General features: G+C 48.0%; 1 long non-coding RNA gene across 1 annotated transcript; it reads left to right on the forward strand.

The window, feature by feature from the left end:
- The first annotated feature begins 1,444 nt into the window (after window positions 1-1,444).
- On the forward strand, window positions 1,445-13,198 carry LOC130475500 (uncharacterized). The gene is made up of 6 exons (XR_008933242.1): window positions 1,445-1,511; window positions 6,776-6,850; window positions 8,528-8,564; window positions 10,145-10,194; window positions 11,018-11,056; window positions 13,148-13,198. It is a non-coding gene; the product is annotated as an uncharacterized LOC130475500 (long non-coding RNA).
- Window positions 13,199-13,805: the final 607 nt, after the last annotated feature.

The raw sequence follows: 13,805 nt of genomic DNA on the forward strand, positions 1-13,805 counted from the left end.
TCAGCTACTGTGTTTTTGCATACACTGAATCGGACCATTTGCCCATCCAGGTCAGGACTATCTACTCAGACTGGCAGCGGCTCTCCAGGGTCTCGGGGAGGTCTTTCACATCACCTCCTACCTGATCATTTTCACTGGAGATGCTGGGGATTGAACCTGAGACTTTCTTCATGCCGCACAGATTCTCTGCTGCAGAGTCACAGCCCCTCTCTTTGAGCTGGGAATGGGAGGGATTGAACCCAAGACCTTCTGCATGCAGGATTCTGTGCTGCTGAGCCAAAAGCCCCCCCCAAAAAAATGTTCCCAGAAATGTCCTTCGTGGGCTGTGCTTTCCTAGTGCAACCAATGGGCTGACATCTTCCATTCCCGAATGGGTGCGTCAGATGCTTCTCATAAGTATGTTTTGGGGCTGAAGACGAATTCAGTTCTGTTCTGCTTAAACAATATTCTTAAATGGTTGTTTATTGAAAAGGTCAAAGGTAGGCAAGGATTATTTTTTTTTCTGGAATAAGGACCTGTCGGCTGGATATGCATCCCTCTGCTATTTGTCTTATCTCTCTTCCATAGCAGCCAGGGAATTGTCAAGAGCTGTCTCCTTCTCCTCCCCACCCCTGCAGGTTCATCTCTGACCATCCCATCCTGCAAGCTAACAACAGAGGACAGATATCCCCATTCCTGCCCTCCTTGTGAACTTGCTAGTGACATTATCTGGCCGACTCCTGTCAGTAGGCAGGCAGAACACCGTATTGAATGAAGACGGTTCTGATTCTGCAGGGCAGCTCTGTTATGTTTTCTAATCACATTTGTTCTAATCGCTGCCGGAAATTGTGGCTATACTTCACCAGTGCCTTTGGCATTCAGAGGGCTTGCTAGATCTGTATCTGAAAAGGACTCATGCTATTCCAGAACATCTTTTATATGCTTAATCGGAAGCTCCATCTACACATTATAAAGTCCTCCTGTTTTCTGGGGAACAACGAAAGGGCTGTATATCAGACATGTGATGGGAGGTTTGTGCCTCCCTTCGCACGCTGTCTTTGCATCCACCAACCACCCCACAAAGCTGCTATTGGCTCTTTTGTAAAAACCATGTTACTTGCATGTAGGGTTGCCAACATCCAGGTGGCGGCTGGAGATCTCCTGCTATTACAACTGATCTCCAGCCGATACAGATCAGTTCCCCTGGAGAAAATGGCCACTTTGGCAATTGGACTCTGTGACATTAAAGTCCCTCCCCAAACCCCGGCCTCCTCAGGCTCCACCCAAAAACCTCCCGCCGGTGGCAAAGAGGGACCTGGCAACCCTACTTACATGGCTGCATATAAGATTCACAACAGCTCCATGGGGCAGTCTGAGGATGTGAAAACAGCTGGGTCATGTACGCCCATCAGTGTCATTTTAGGGTTTGCGTTGGGGGTTGAATCAAGGATTCTCTGTCTCACCAATCGCCTCTGTGTGTGCCTCTCTTTCAGAACCAAGGAGTGAACCAACACACGACCCCTTCAATTATGGTGAGTTATTCCAGTTTCTTTGTCATAAGTCATTGGTTATCACAAATGGTGGGCATTCACATAATCTGTGTGTGGAATTTGCAGGGTTTTTAATAGTTTCTCGGCATATGTGTTAATCTGAACAAAACCCAAGAAATAAAAGTCCTGTATGTGAGCCCCATGGCGCAGTGTGGTAAGCTGCAGTGTGTGTGTGTGTGTGTGTGTGTGTGTGTGTGTGAAGTGCCATCAAGTTGCAGGTGACTTATGGTGACCCCTTTTTGGGGTTTTCATGGCAAGAGTCTAACAGAGGTGGTTTGCCAGTGCCTTCCTCTGCCCAGCAACCCTGGACTTCCTTGGTGGTCTCCCATCCAAATACTAACCAGGGCTGACCCTGAGATCAGCCTAGCCTGGGCCATCCAGGTCAGGGTCAAGCTGCAGTTAGGGTTGTTGGAAAACATTTTGTGGTAAAATTCGGATTTGGCAAAATTCAGTCCATTTTGATTCGGGAAATGCCGAAGTCCGAACTCCCCCGATTCGGATCCATGGAATTCGGCGCCAAGTTCCGAGTGTGGGAAAAAAAATTCAGCCAAATAAAGCCATTAAAAACACATTTGCGCCTTTCCACAGCTCCGGGGGGGACATGTTTGGAGGTAGAGGTCCCAAAATTTCAGCGTAGCTTGAGGTGACCCTTCTTGCAAGAACCCCCAAGTTTTGTAAAGATTGGGTCAGGGGGTCCTGAGATATGGGGCCCGGAAGGGGTCCCTGCCAAAATCACCCACAGGAATAAAGGCATTAAAAACACATTCGCGCCTTTCCGCAGCTCTGGGGGGGCATGTTTGGAGGTAGAGATCCCAAAATCTAAGCGTACCTTGAGAGGACACTTCTTGCAAGAACCCCCAAGTTTTGTGAAGATTGGGTCAGGGCCCCCCGAGTTATGCGCCCCGGAAGTGGTCCCCCCATCTGCCCATTGGAATAAAGCCATTAAAAGGGATGTACTAAAATGAATGACAAGTCAGCCCAGTGGAAGCAATGGGAGAGGCTGCCCAGCCCATTGAAGATAACGGGAGAGGGGAATGTCGGTTGACTTGAATTGACTCCACTGAAATACATTACAGGGAATGTACTAAAACGAATGACAGGCTAGCCCATTCGAAACAACAGGAGCGGCTGCACAGCCCATTGGAAACAATAGGAACCAGCCAGAGAGAGATTCACTGACCCACAGTTAACTCCACAAGCAGTTGGCAACCGGTGAAAACAGTAGAAAGCACAGTCCCACACAGAGGCAATCAAGCCTACCCCCCAGCAGAACAGGTAAACCCACCCTCCTTTGGCTTCCCCCCTCACACACACACACACACACAGAATTTCCTCCCCCCACATACACACACACAGGAAAAAAATTATAGAGAATTATAGAGAAAAGCCCCCAAATGGGTCTTACTGTGGATGTCCTCTTCTATCTGGAGCAGGGACTGGGAGGACTCAGGAGTAATCCAGTACGATTCTAGCAGACTCACACACACATACTCTCTGGCACAGGAGGTTTTGCCTTGGATTTGCCACTCTCTAGATACACATTAAGGATTGCCTGCTCCCATTTATTCCAATGGGTGGATGGGGGGGGGACCCCATAACTCGGGATTAATTGCCTTTTAGTCGGACCCCCGGGCCGGGGTAATGGTATGGCCCTACTGCCGAGGCAACCACCAGACCAGACCCCCGGGCCGGGGTAATGGTACGGCCCAACTCGAATGTGTTTTTAAAGGCTGTAATGGGCAGATGGGTGGGGGGACCCCTTCCGGGTCCCATAACTCGGGACCCCCTGCCCCAATCATCACCAAACTTGGGGGTTCTTGCAAGAAGGGTCACCTCAAGCTAAGCTGAAAGTTTGGGGCCTCTACCTCCAAAAATGCCCCCCCCCGGAGCCACAGAAAGGTGTGAATGTGTTTTTAATGCCTTTATTCCTGTGGCCGATTTTGGGGGGACCCCTTCCGGGCCCCATAACTCGGGACCCCCTGCCCCAATCATCACCAAACTTGGGAGTTCTTGCAGGAAGGGTCACCTCAAGCTATGCTGAAAGTTTGGGACCTCTACCTCCAAACATGCCCCCCCAGAGCAGCGGAAAGGCGCGAATGTTTTTTTAATGCCTTTATGGTTATGCTGCTGATTCGGAGCCCCCAAAATTGCCAAATTTATTCATCGATCGCCCTGAACTTGCCGAATTCGGCTCGTTGTTTCCCCGCCTTTTTTTAATTCGGTTCCATCCAAACTAGAAACCGCCGAATCGGGGAAAATTCGGCTGTTTTTCGGTTTGGGACGAACCGAATCGACAGCCCTAGCTGCAGTACTGCAGTCAAAAGCTTTGCTCATGACCTGAGTTCGATCCCGACGGAAGTCAGGTTCAGGTAGCCGGCTCAAGGTTGACTCAGCCTTCCATCCTTCTGAGGTCGGTAAAATGAGTACCCAGCTTGCGGGGGGCAAAGGGAAGATGACTGGGGAAGGCAGTGGCAAACCACCCCATAAACATAGTCTGCCTCGTAAAACATCAGGATGTGATGTCACCCTGTGAGTCAGGAATTACCTGGTGCTTGCACAGGGGACTACCTTTACGTGAATACAATGGGGCAAATATGACCCCATCAGGGCGTTTAAGGTTGGGGAAATGGTGTGTGTGGGGGAAGCAGAAACATCCTCATGGGAAACTCCTGATCAGAATTGAGCTCCTGATGCGCATGCTCAGGCATTGGAGTTCATAGTGGGGAACTCGCTATGCACCCCCAATTGAACATGGAGCCCATGACCCAACGATTATGTAATGTGCAGTCAGGTCCTTGGTGACCTGGGATGGGTCAATCTCTCTCTTGGCATTCCCTACTTCCCAGGGTTGTTGTGAGGATAAAATGGAGCAGACCTATGCTCATCACTCTAGCAGCCCAATCCTAATTGGGGGGCGAGGGGCAAAAGGAGTATGGAGCCGGCATGAGCCCAGTGCTGGTGGTAGCACCACTTGCACAGACTAAAGGGGCACCAGTGTCGGCACTGGGGCACTTACACTGGCTCCGGGGACCCGGCTGACAGCCTGAGGTTCGGGCGCCGGCGCAGCTTCGCTGGCAGCATTTTCCTGGCGCTGAGGCTCATGCCAGCATCAAAAAGGGTGTTCTTGGGCAGAGCTGATGTTAGTCATCTCCCAAAGCCCTTTTGGTCCGGGAATGCCCTTTTTTGCAGGCGCTGTGTTACACCTTCCAAAAGCAGGCGTAGCCCCAGGGAACTCTTTGGAGAGCCCCGTGAGGTTTCCTTGGGAAGAGGAATTTTTGGTTTGCTGCACTTGGCAGCATGAGTATGAAAATTGTATTGAATATAGCCATTGGCCATCACAATTTACTAAAACAAACCAATAATAATACAAATACAATGGATTCGCAAGTAAAATATTAAATCGGTAATGGAATATACTAAAACATTTCCATTTAAAAGATAAGTAACTGCTCCTTCCGATACCCTGTTAGACCTTATTTCCTTTGCAGCAAGAGCAAACAGGGAGACTCTATATGATGCGTATGCATCAATATCAGATAACATAAATATAATTTTCTCTGCATCCGAGTGTGTATTGATACTGGATAATATTCCTGCCAAAAATTTAGCCCTGGGGCCCTGCATACAATGGGGCAAAACAGGATGTAAAAAGGCAAGTCCTCCAGAGTTGAGGATCCATGAACACAGGCACGTCGATCCCTTGGTGTTCGAGAGTAGCGCCCTGCCAATAAAGCTGTTGGCATAAATTGGAAGCGTAATGATGTAAAGACACTCTTAAGATTGCAATTTGCGATGTTGGCTGAATAGGGAGATCTAAAGTGGTCACACTTGGCAGCGAGCCGCTCAGGAGGCGGTGCGGCTGTGCCGTCCCCAGGTCCAAGGTAAGTACCCCCCATTAGGATTGTGCTCTAAGTTCTTAGAAGTCAGACGGAATTGAAGTCAGGTGGAGATCAAAGGACTCCTTTGGTTGGTGGGTGCAGCAGTCCTGGAGGATGCTCTCTAGCCCATCCTTACGGTCCTGCTAGTGAGCTGCTAAGAAGGAGGATGAGGAGGAGTTGGTTTTTATATGACAACTTTCTCTACCTTTTAAGGAAGAATAAAACCGTCTCCTTCTCTTCCTCTCCCCACAACAGACACCTTGTGAGGTAGGTGGGGCTGAGAGAGTTCAGAGAACTGTGATTAGCCCCAGGTCACCCAGCAGGCTTCACGTGTAGGAGTGGGGAAACCAACCCGGTTCAGCAGTTTAGCCTCCGCCGCTCATGAGGAGGAGTGGGGAATCAAACCCAGTTCTCCAGATCAGAGTCCACCGCTCCAAACCACCGCTCTTAACCACTACACCACGCTGGCCTGGTTTTTAAAGTCCTGCAGAGAAAACCCAACTTCAGACAGCTTTCTCTGTCCAAGCGTGGTGTCGTGGCGAGTGTTGGACTAGGATCTGGGAGACTGGAGATTCAATCCCCACTCTAGGCAACCAAAAAGCTTGGGACTATAATAGGTTACATAAATGTGAAAGGTCGGGAATATAAACACCAGTTGCAAAAAAGCTAAAGTTATATTCCCAAAACGTTAATCAACTTATCAATATTAAAAACTGTGCATCACAGTACATCAATTTTAGGTTACAGAGAGTTTTTAATATTTATATTTTGATTAAAGCTTTTGGAATACAATTTTAGCTTTTTTGCAATTGACATTTATATTCCCATTATATAAGTCCCCCCACCCCATTTTCAATCTTTTTGGGTTACCTCGTCTGTTCTGGGTTGAAATTTTTTCTCCCTCTTTTTTGTTCATTTTCTCTGCTTGAATCCCCACTCTGCCACTGAAGCTCTCTGGGTGCCATAAGGACATAAGAAAGGCCCTGCTGGATCAGACCAAGGCCCATCAAGTCCAGCAGTCTGTTTACACAGTGGCCCAACCAGGTGCCTCTAGGAAGCCCACAAACAAGACGACTGCAGCAGCACCATCCAGCCTGTGTTCCACGGCACCTAATGTAATAGGCATGCTCCTCTGATCCTGGAGAGGATAGGTATGCATCATGACTGGTATCCATTTTGACCTTGGGTCTGTCACACGCTCTCAGCCTACCTACCTCATAGGGTTGTTGTGAGGATAAAACAGAGGAGAGTAGAACGATGTAAGCTGCTTTGGGTCTCCATTGGGGAGAAAGGTGGAGTATAAATGAAATCGGTAAGTAAGTTGAGTTCCCAGCCTCAAACTGCTACTGCTTTCTTTTCCTTTCCCAGATTATTACTCCCTGAGAATCGGAGGGCTGGTTTTTGCCGTCATCCTGTTCTTGCTCGGTATTCTCATTGTGCTCAGTGAGTAGAATCTCCTGTCTTCCCCTTTCCTCAACCCAGTGCTGTTCGTTCATTCATTCATTCATTCATTCATTCATTCATTCATTCATTCATTCATTCATTCATATGTTCGTTCGTCCGTTTGTTCGTTCATTTGTTCGTTTGTTTGTTCATTAATTTGTTCGTTCATTCATTCATTCATTCATTCATTCGTTGGTGGTCTCCCATCCAAGTACTGACCCTGCTTAGCTTCCGAGATCTGACAAGAGCAGGCTATGCTATCACAACTTCCCTCCCATCTGCAGCTTTTGTGTGTGTGTAAAGTGGCATTAAGTTTCAGCTGACTTATGGCAACCCCAGCAAAGGGCTTTCAAGCCAAGTGAGAAGGGGAGGTAGTCTGCCATTGGGTTCCTCTGCAGAGTCTTCCTTGGTGGTCCCCCATCCAAGCACTGACCCTGCTTAGCTTTTGAGATCGGACTAAATTGGTCTATACCATGCTGCCTTCCCCCTCCCCCGATAGACTGGTGGTATTGCTCAAAAAATTCTTCTTGTCAGATCTTGAAGAAAATTGAAAAGGTACATATTGGGCTGCCATCTCTGAAACTGGTCCTTCGAGCAGCCCCTTTTATATCGCTTCAAGCTGCAAGCTGCTTGAGGTAATTTAGCTTTGAACACACACCTGCTTTAGCTTCCCGTCCATCAGCTAATGGGTCGGCAGAGTGATTTATACAAACCATTGGGAAAATACTAAAGGTTTACTCAATAGATGGGACAAAATAAATGGGACAAAAATGTGCCATTTATCATTTTTGCTTGCAGAGATGTAAGATCAGAGAGTCTGGGGTACAGTCCTGATGAATTAATCTTTGGTCGCCAAACCAGGGCGGCCTCTAAGTTTACTAAGAGCAAATTGGGAAGGAGTCACACCTACTGAGTGTCCAAAAAATGTGGCTGAGGACCTCTTCGAAATGCAAAGGACCTTGGAAAGAGTGTGCAAGGGATGTAGGCATTAATTTGCAAGCCCCACAAGAAGCACGGAAGGAATATTATTATTCCAAGGCCAGTGCGTGGGCCAGTAAGTTTCTGTGATAGGACTTCCCCCACCCCCACTGCTGGCCAGTTGGCTACTTTAGAACCTGTCTGCCCCTAAAGTGTCTTGGAAGGCAGTAAAAGAATTTATGAAGCTGCCTCTCTCTGTTTTTGCAGCAGACAACTAGTGTGGGGAAGGCGAGGGACGCTAAGGAAGGACCTGCTAGGGGAATGGTTTAGAGCTCCTTGTTTGCGCACCCTTTTCCTGTTAAAATTGGAGCCCCACACAAATGTGCCTCTGTGGTTGAATCTGATCCTCAGTGAGATGGCAGTTCATTGATTGTTGTAGGGCAGTTCAGATTAGGGGTGCCAGCCTCCAGGTGGGACCTGGGGATCTCCTGGAATCACAGCTTATCTCCAGACTACAGAGATCAGTTCCCCTCAAGAAAAGGGATGCTTTGGAGGCTGGACTCTATGGCATTGTACTCTACTGAGGTCCCTGTCCTTCCCAGGATCTACCCCCAAATCTCCAGGAGTTTCCCAACCTGGATCTTTCAACCCTACTCCCATCCCCTGTCGGTGGCCAGAGGGGACCTGGCAACCCTAATGCCTACCCAGTTCAGATTGTCTTTTGCTGCTTATTGTGATGAGAATCTTTTCTCTTCCAAGGTCGACGGTGCCGTTGCAAATTCAACCAGCAACAAAGGTAAATCATTTCTTCTGGAATGCCTAACAAGGCAAGGGCAGGGTTGGAGCTATGGCTTTTTGTAGACTGCTGGCCTAGCAAACAGAGGGGATAAATAGGACACCAAAAATGTAATGGTTGGAAGACTTAAAAACAAACAAACTCATCCTCATTTCTTAATGATTTCAGAAGTGACGGAAACTGGAGAGCCAGTGTGATGTAGTGGTTAAAATGGTAGGCTAGGATCTGGGAGACCTAGGTTCGAATCTGTTGCCCCACAAGGTCAGACCAGAACCAACGGGTTGAAATTAAATCAAAAGAGTTTCCGTCTAAACCTTAGGAAGAGCTTTCTAACAGTTAGAGCGGTTCCTCAGTGGAACAGGCTTCCTTCGGAGGTGGTGAGCTCTCCTTCCCTGGAGGTTTTTAAGCAGAGGCTAGATGGCCATCTGTCAGCAATGCTGATTCTATGACCTTAGGCAGATCATGAGAGGGAGGGCATTTTGGCCATCTTCTGGGCATGAAGTAGGGGTCACTGGGGGTGGGGATGGGAGGTAGTTGTGAATTTCCTGCATTGTGCAGGGGGTTGGACTAGATGATCCTGGTGGTCCCATCCAACTCTGATTCTATGAATCCCTGGCCCTGCCATGGAAGCTTAGTGGGTTACCTTGGGCCCGTCACTCTCTCAGTCTAACCTACTTTACAGGGTTGTTGTGAGGATAAAATGCAGGAGAGAATGTAAACCACTTTGGGTCCCCATTGGGGAGAAATCAATGAAGTAAATAAACGAAGTAGACAAGTAAACTAACACATAAGCCTCATATCCACAAAGTGGAGAGCAAATAAACTGGAGTCCCCAGGGGACCTTAGAGACTAACAATTTATTCCAGCAATAAATTTGCAGGAGTCTAAGTTTAGGGAAACATGGAAACGTAGAAATGTAGAGCTGGAAGGCACCTCAAGGGTCATCTAGTCCACCCTCCTGCACAATGCAGGAACTTCATCAAAGGCATTAAAGTTCATTTTCATCAGATGCACTGAAATGTAACATCCATCAGGCTGATGCTATAGGGCATCGCGTCTCTGCTCAGCAACCTCCCTTCCCCAAACTCGACACTCCCCAGGCTCCACCTCCCCAAATCTCCAGGAACTTTCCAAGCCACAGTTTGCAACCCCTAGTCGCTCCTGCCTTAGCTTTGCAATTGTGGTGAATAATCCTAAATTCGGTAGAAATTGATGGGTCGAGTGATATTTTTAGATTTACACTCTGCTTTCCTTTTGAATGGGGACCCGAAGCAGTTTGCCCCTCCTCCACTTTATCCTCACCACAGCAAACCTGCGAGGTAGGCTAGGCAGACAGAGTGACTCCAGCCCCTTCTGTCTCTGTGGATGTCCTCCTACAGCTGCTGCTTATAGAGTTAATATGACTGTAAGGCTCTTAATCAGTGTTCATGCGGTGATCTGCCAGCCGGGGGAGCTATTGATTTACTATTTGTTTGAAATGGTTGGGGGATAAAGGCATAAGCCGCCCTCGTTGGGGGTCGTATAGAATGCAGTTGCCAATATGGGGACTTTGTACTAGACTTGTTTTGTTCTTTTCCCAGGACGGGGGAACCTGACGAGGAGGAAGGGACCCTGCGCAACTCAATCCGGCGTAAGAGCCAGTAGACGTGATTCTTTCTCATTCCCGTTTCTCCGCTTGACTCCTCTGTTCTTCAGAACTCGAGGACTAGAAACTCTTTTTTAAAAGCAGCAGCTGTGCCTACTTTTGCACTCGATTCTAGGTTCTGCATGGTGTATTGTTTGCGGGAGGCTCAAAATAAGTATAGATCTACTGACGCTTCACTTAAGACACCGGGTGTTTGGTGGGAGGCAAACCCCCCAGAGGCCCACCCTAGAATTGCAAGTAGAATGTGATTCCGATCAAATCAAATACTTTATTATGGTCAAAGACCAGCATTAAAAAAAAAAAAAAAAAAGGCACAGAAGCAAATATAATAAATAAAATCAAAATACAGTATATGATATATATTCAAGTTACATTAAGTTATCGTTTTAAAATCTAAGATTGATCTAAAATCAGAATTAGCATTCATCCATCTGCTACTTTCATCATAGCATGTCTTATCCTTGTTGCTATGAAACAGAATTGTGCAGCAAGTTTGGTGACTTTCGGGTCTTTATCTCAAAGGAGAGAATGTGATTCAAGAAACAACTTTCCTGCTTATATGGTGGGTTGAGGTAACAATCCTCTCAAAAAGATGGGATGACACAAATCTCCATCATGGGAACGATCAAGTGTTCCAGGTCTTGTTGGGGCAGTCACTGTACTCTTAAGGAAGGTATGCAATGAGGAATGGCTTAGTCTGTCATAGAGCAGATCCCAGAGGTGACCCACGATCCCAGCCTCAGCTGGATAGAAATCAGTTATTCCATAGAAACAGCATTTTGACAGTATCTCTCTTCTTCCTTGTTAGGCTTGTCCACCAGGATGAGATAGAAGAAAATCGGAACAGGTGAGTCGCTTGTTCATGAAGATCCCTCCCTTCTCCCCATTAAGGAGACTCGATGTAGTTAATGAGACAACTGAGAAATTTCCACAGAGCCCCAGTGGCATTTAAAACCATTGTAAATAACAAGAAGAAGAAGAAGAAGAAGAATATATTATCTCTGGGTCAAAGTCTGAACATTTATTGAATGCATCTACCATAGGCCTTTTATGCACAGATTGGTTTTGTGGCAATCACCCCCCGCCCCTGTGTACTTCGGGGCTTCGTTTTCGTTATGCACATCTTTCCTGACCTTTAAAAGTCACTTTGCTCTCTCCCCATATTTCCCCCGTGTTTTCTGGATACTGTTTCTGGCTGCATCCAGAAAATGCGGGGGAAATGCGGGGAGACAGCAAAGTGACTTCTAACTGTTGGAAAAGTTGTGCATAATGAAAACAAAGCCCCGAAGTAGACCGGGGGGGGGGGGCGATCGCCACATAAACAACCTGGGCATAAAAGGCCATAGAAAGGTTGGGTTTCTTCCACATGGAAGTATCGTTCGTTTCCTTTCCTTTATCCCTTAGAAGCTCCTTGATCAGGGAAGTATTGTTCCAGTTTGGACTTGGTTGGTTTTATTTTGGTTTTTTGAAGGGTTTTTTTGGGTGGGGGGAGCATCTACATGACATCATCCCCTAATCATGCTCAGGGTTTCCCCCTGCTTTGCCTCGAACTTTCCAAATCTAGTTTGCACCATTGTTTTGGGAGAGATTGCAGTGAAATCACTTGAGTTCACTGTGTGAATGCCGTGTGCATTCCATGCCATTGGAAGTTATTTTTGAGCTTTAAAAAACATTGGTAATTGACACATCCATACCAAACCTGTAATGAGAGCCAGCGTGGTGTAGTGGTTAAGAGTGGTGGGCTCTAATCTGGAGAGCCAGGTTTGATTCCCCACTCCTCCACATGAGCACCAGACTCTAATCTGGTGGACTGGGTTGGTTTCCCCACTCCTACACGTGAAGCCAACTGGGTGACCTTGGGCTAGTCACAGTTCTCTCTGAACTCTCTCAGCCCCACCTACTTCACAGGGTGTCTGTTGTGGGGAGGGGAAGAGAAGATGATTGCAAGCCGCTTTGATTCTCCCTTAAGTGGTAGAGAAAGTTGGCATATAAAAACCAACTCTTCCTCTTCTTCTTCTTCTTCTAATTGACATATTGCATTAGCATTAAGGCCCATGCGCCTGCAAAAAAAAATTATGTCTAAATAAATTAATTAATTGTTGAGATCTCTGTTCCCAGAATTCTCAGCATCATACATTACTGAGGTCTTAAGACGCAGGCCTTCCTTGCCCACCTCAATGAGAACTGGGCTGTGATTGCAAAGGACCCTGAAAGCCATAGAATTGTGGAGTTGGAAGAGGCCATCCAGTCTAACCCCCTGCTCAATGCAGGATGAGCCTAGAGCAGGGGTGTCAAACCCATTTGTTGCGGAACCCGGGTGTGACATAAACGTCACTGGGTCTGGCCAGACCATGCCTCGCTGCCCAGATCGAGAGTGGGGGGGGGGGGTTGCCTCGCTGGCCAGATAAAGAACTCTCAAGGGGTCGGATCCTGCCTGCGGGCCTTATGTTTGACACCCCTGGCCTAGAGCATCCCCAACAAGTGTTCAGCCGCTGCTTGAAGATTGCCAAAGAGGGGGGGAGGCTCACCACCTCCCTAGGCAGCCGATTCCACTGCTGAACTACTCTTACTGTAAAAAATGTTTTTCCAAATATCCAGGTGGTACCTTTCCACTTGCAATTTAAACCCATTATTGCGAGTCCTATCCTCTGCTGCCAGCCGGAACAGCTCCCTGCCCTCCTCTAAGTGACAGCCTTTCAAGTACTTAAAGGGAGCAATCATGTTTCCCCTCAACCTCCTCTTTTACGGACTCAACATTCCCAAGTTCCTCAGCCAAATCTCCGTCTCCAGCTAGAAGGACATCTTACAGAGAAGGGGGGTGCAAAGAGGCAGGCTCATTTGGGAGCTTGCAAGTCCTTTTGTGCATTGCGACTTCTGAGTTTGTACTGAACTTGCTCCCACGGAGTGGATTGACTTCATTTTCCCTCCCTTCCTGTAGGCTGCCCTGGAGATGCTGCCGTCCACTGGATCTACACAGCGCTGCCCTCCCCGCACCCACCGTCCTAGCTCTAGATCCCTGCAGCCAAAGACCCAGCTGGCCAGGCAAATCCCAGGCCCGATGCCTTGGGAGCTCAGACGAGCCCTGGCGAACTCGCAGAGCCTCTCCTTCAGCTTCCTGCTTGGCCCCTGCTGCCCTCCCTCATAGAGATGAGGTTGACATCGAAGCTTAATACTAGTGCTAGGCAATGGGGAATGCAGAGAGTCTGAAGGCATCTCAAGCACTTCTTCCCTAAACTGTAATAAAGAGCCTTCCCAAGAAAAACAGAGGTCCTGTCAAGGGATAGTGCCGCTGTGTGTGTGTGTGTGTACAGTGCTGTCAAGTTGCAGCTGACTTATGGCGATCTGGTAGGGTTTTCAAGGCAAGAACACATGAAGCTGCCTTGTACTGAATCAGACCCTTGGTCCATCCAGGTCAGTGTTGTCTACTCTGACCGGCAGAAGCTCTCCAGGGTCTCAGGCAGGGGTCTTTCACATCACCTCCTTGCTTAGTCTCTTTAAGTGGAGATGCCGGGGGTTGAACCTGGGACCTTCTGCATGCCGAGCAGATGCTCTATCGCTGAGCCACGGTCCCTCCCCCAGAGGGGAGGTGGGTTGCC

This window comes from Euleptes europaea, chromosome 3 (genome assembly GCF_029931775.1).
Source record: "Euleptes europaea isolate rEulEur1 chromosome 3, rEulEur1.hap1, whole genome shotgun sequence".
NCBI classification, from domain to species: domain Eukaryota; kingdom Metazoa; phylum Chordata; class Lepidosauria; order Squamata; family Sphaerodactylidae; genus Euleptes; species Euleptes europaea.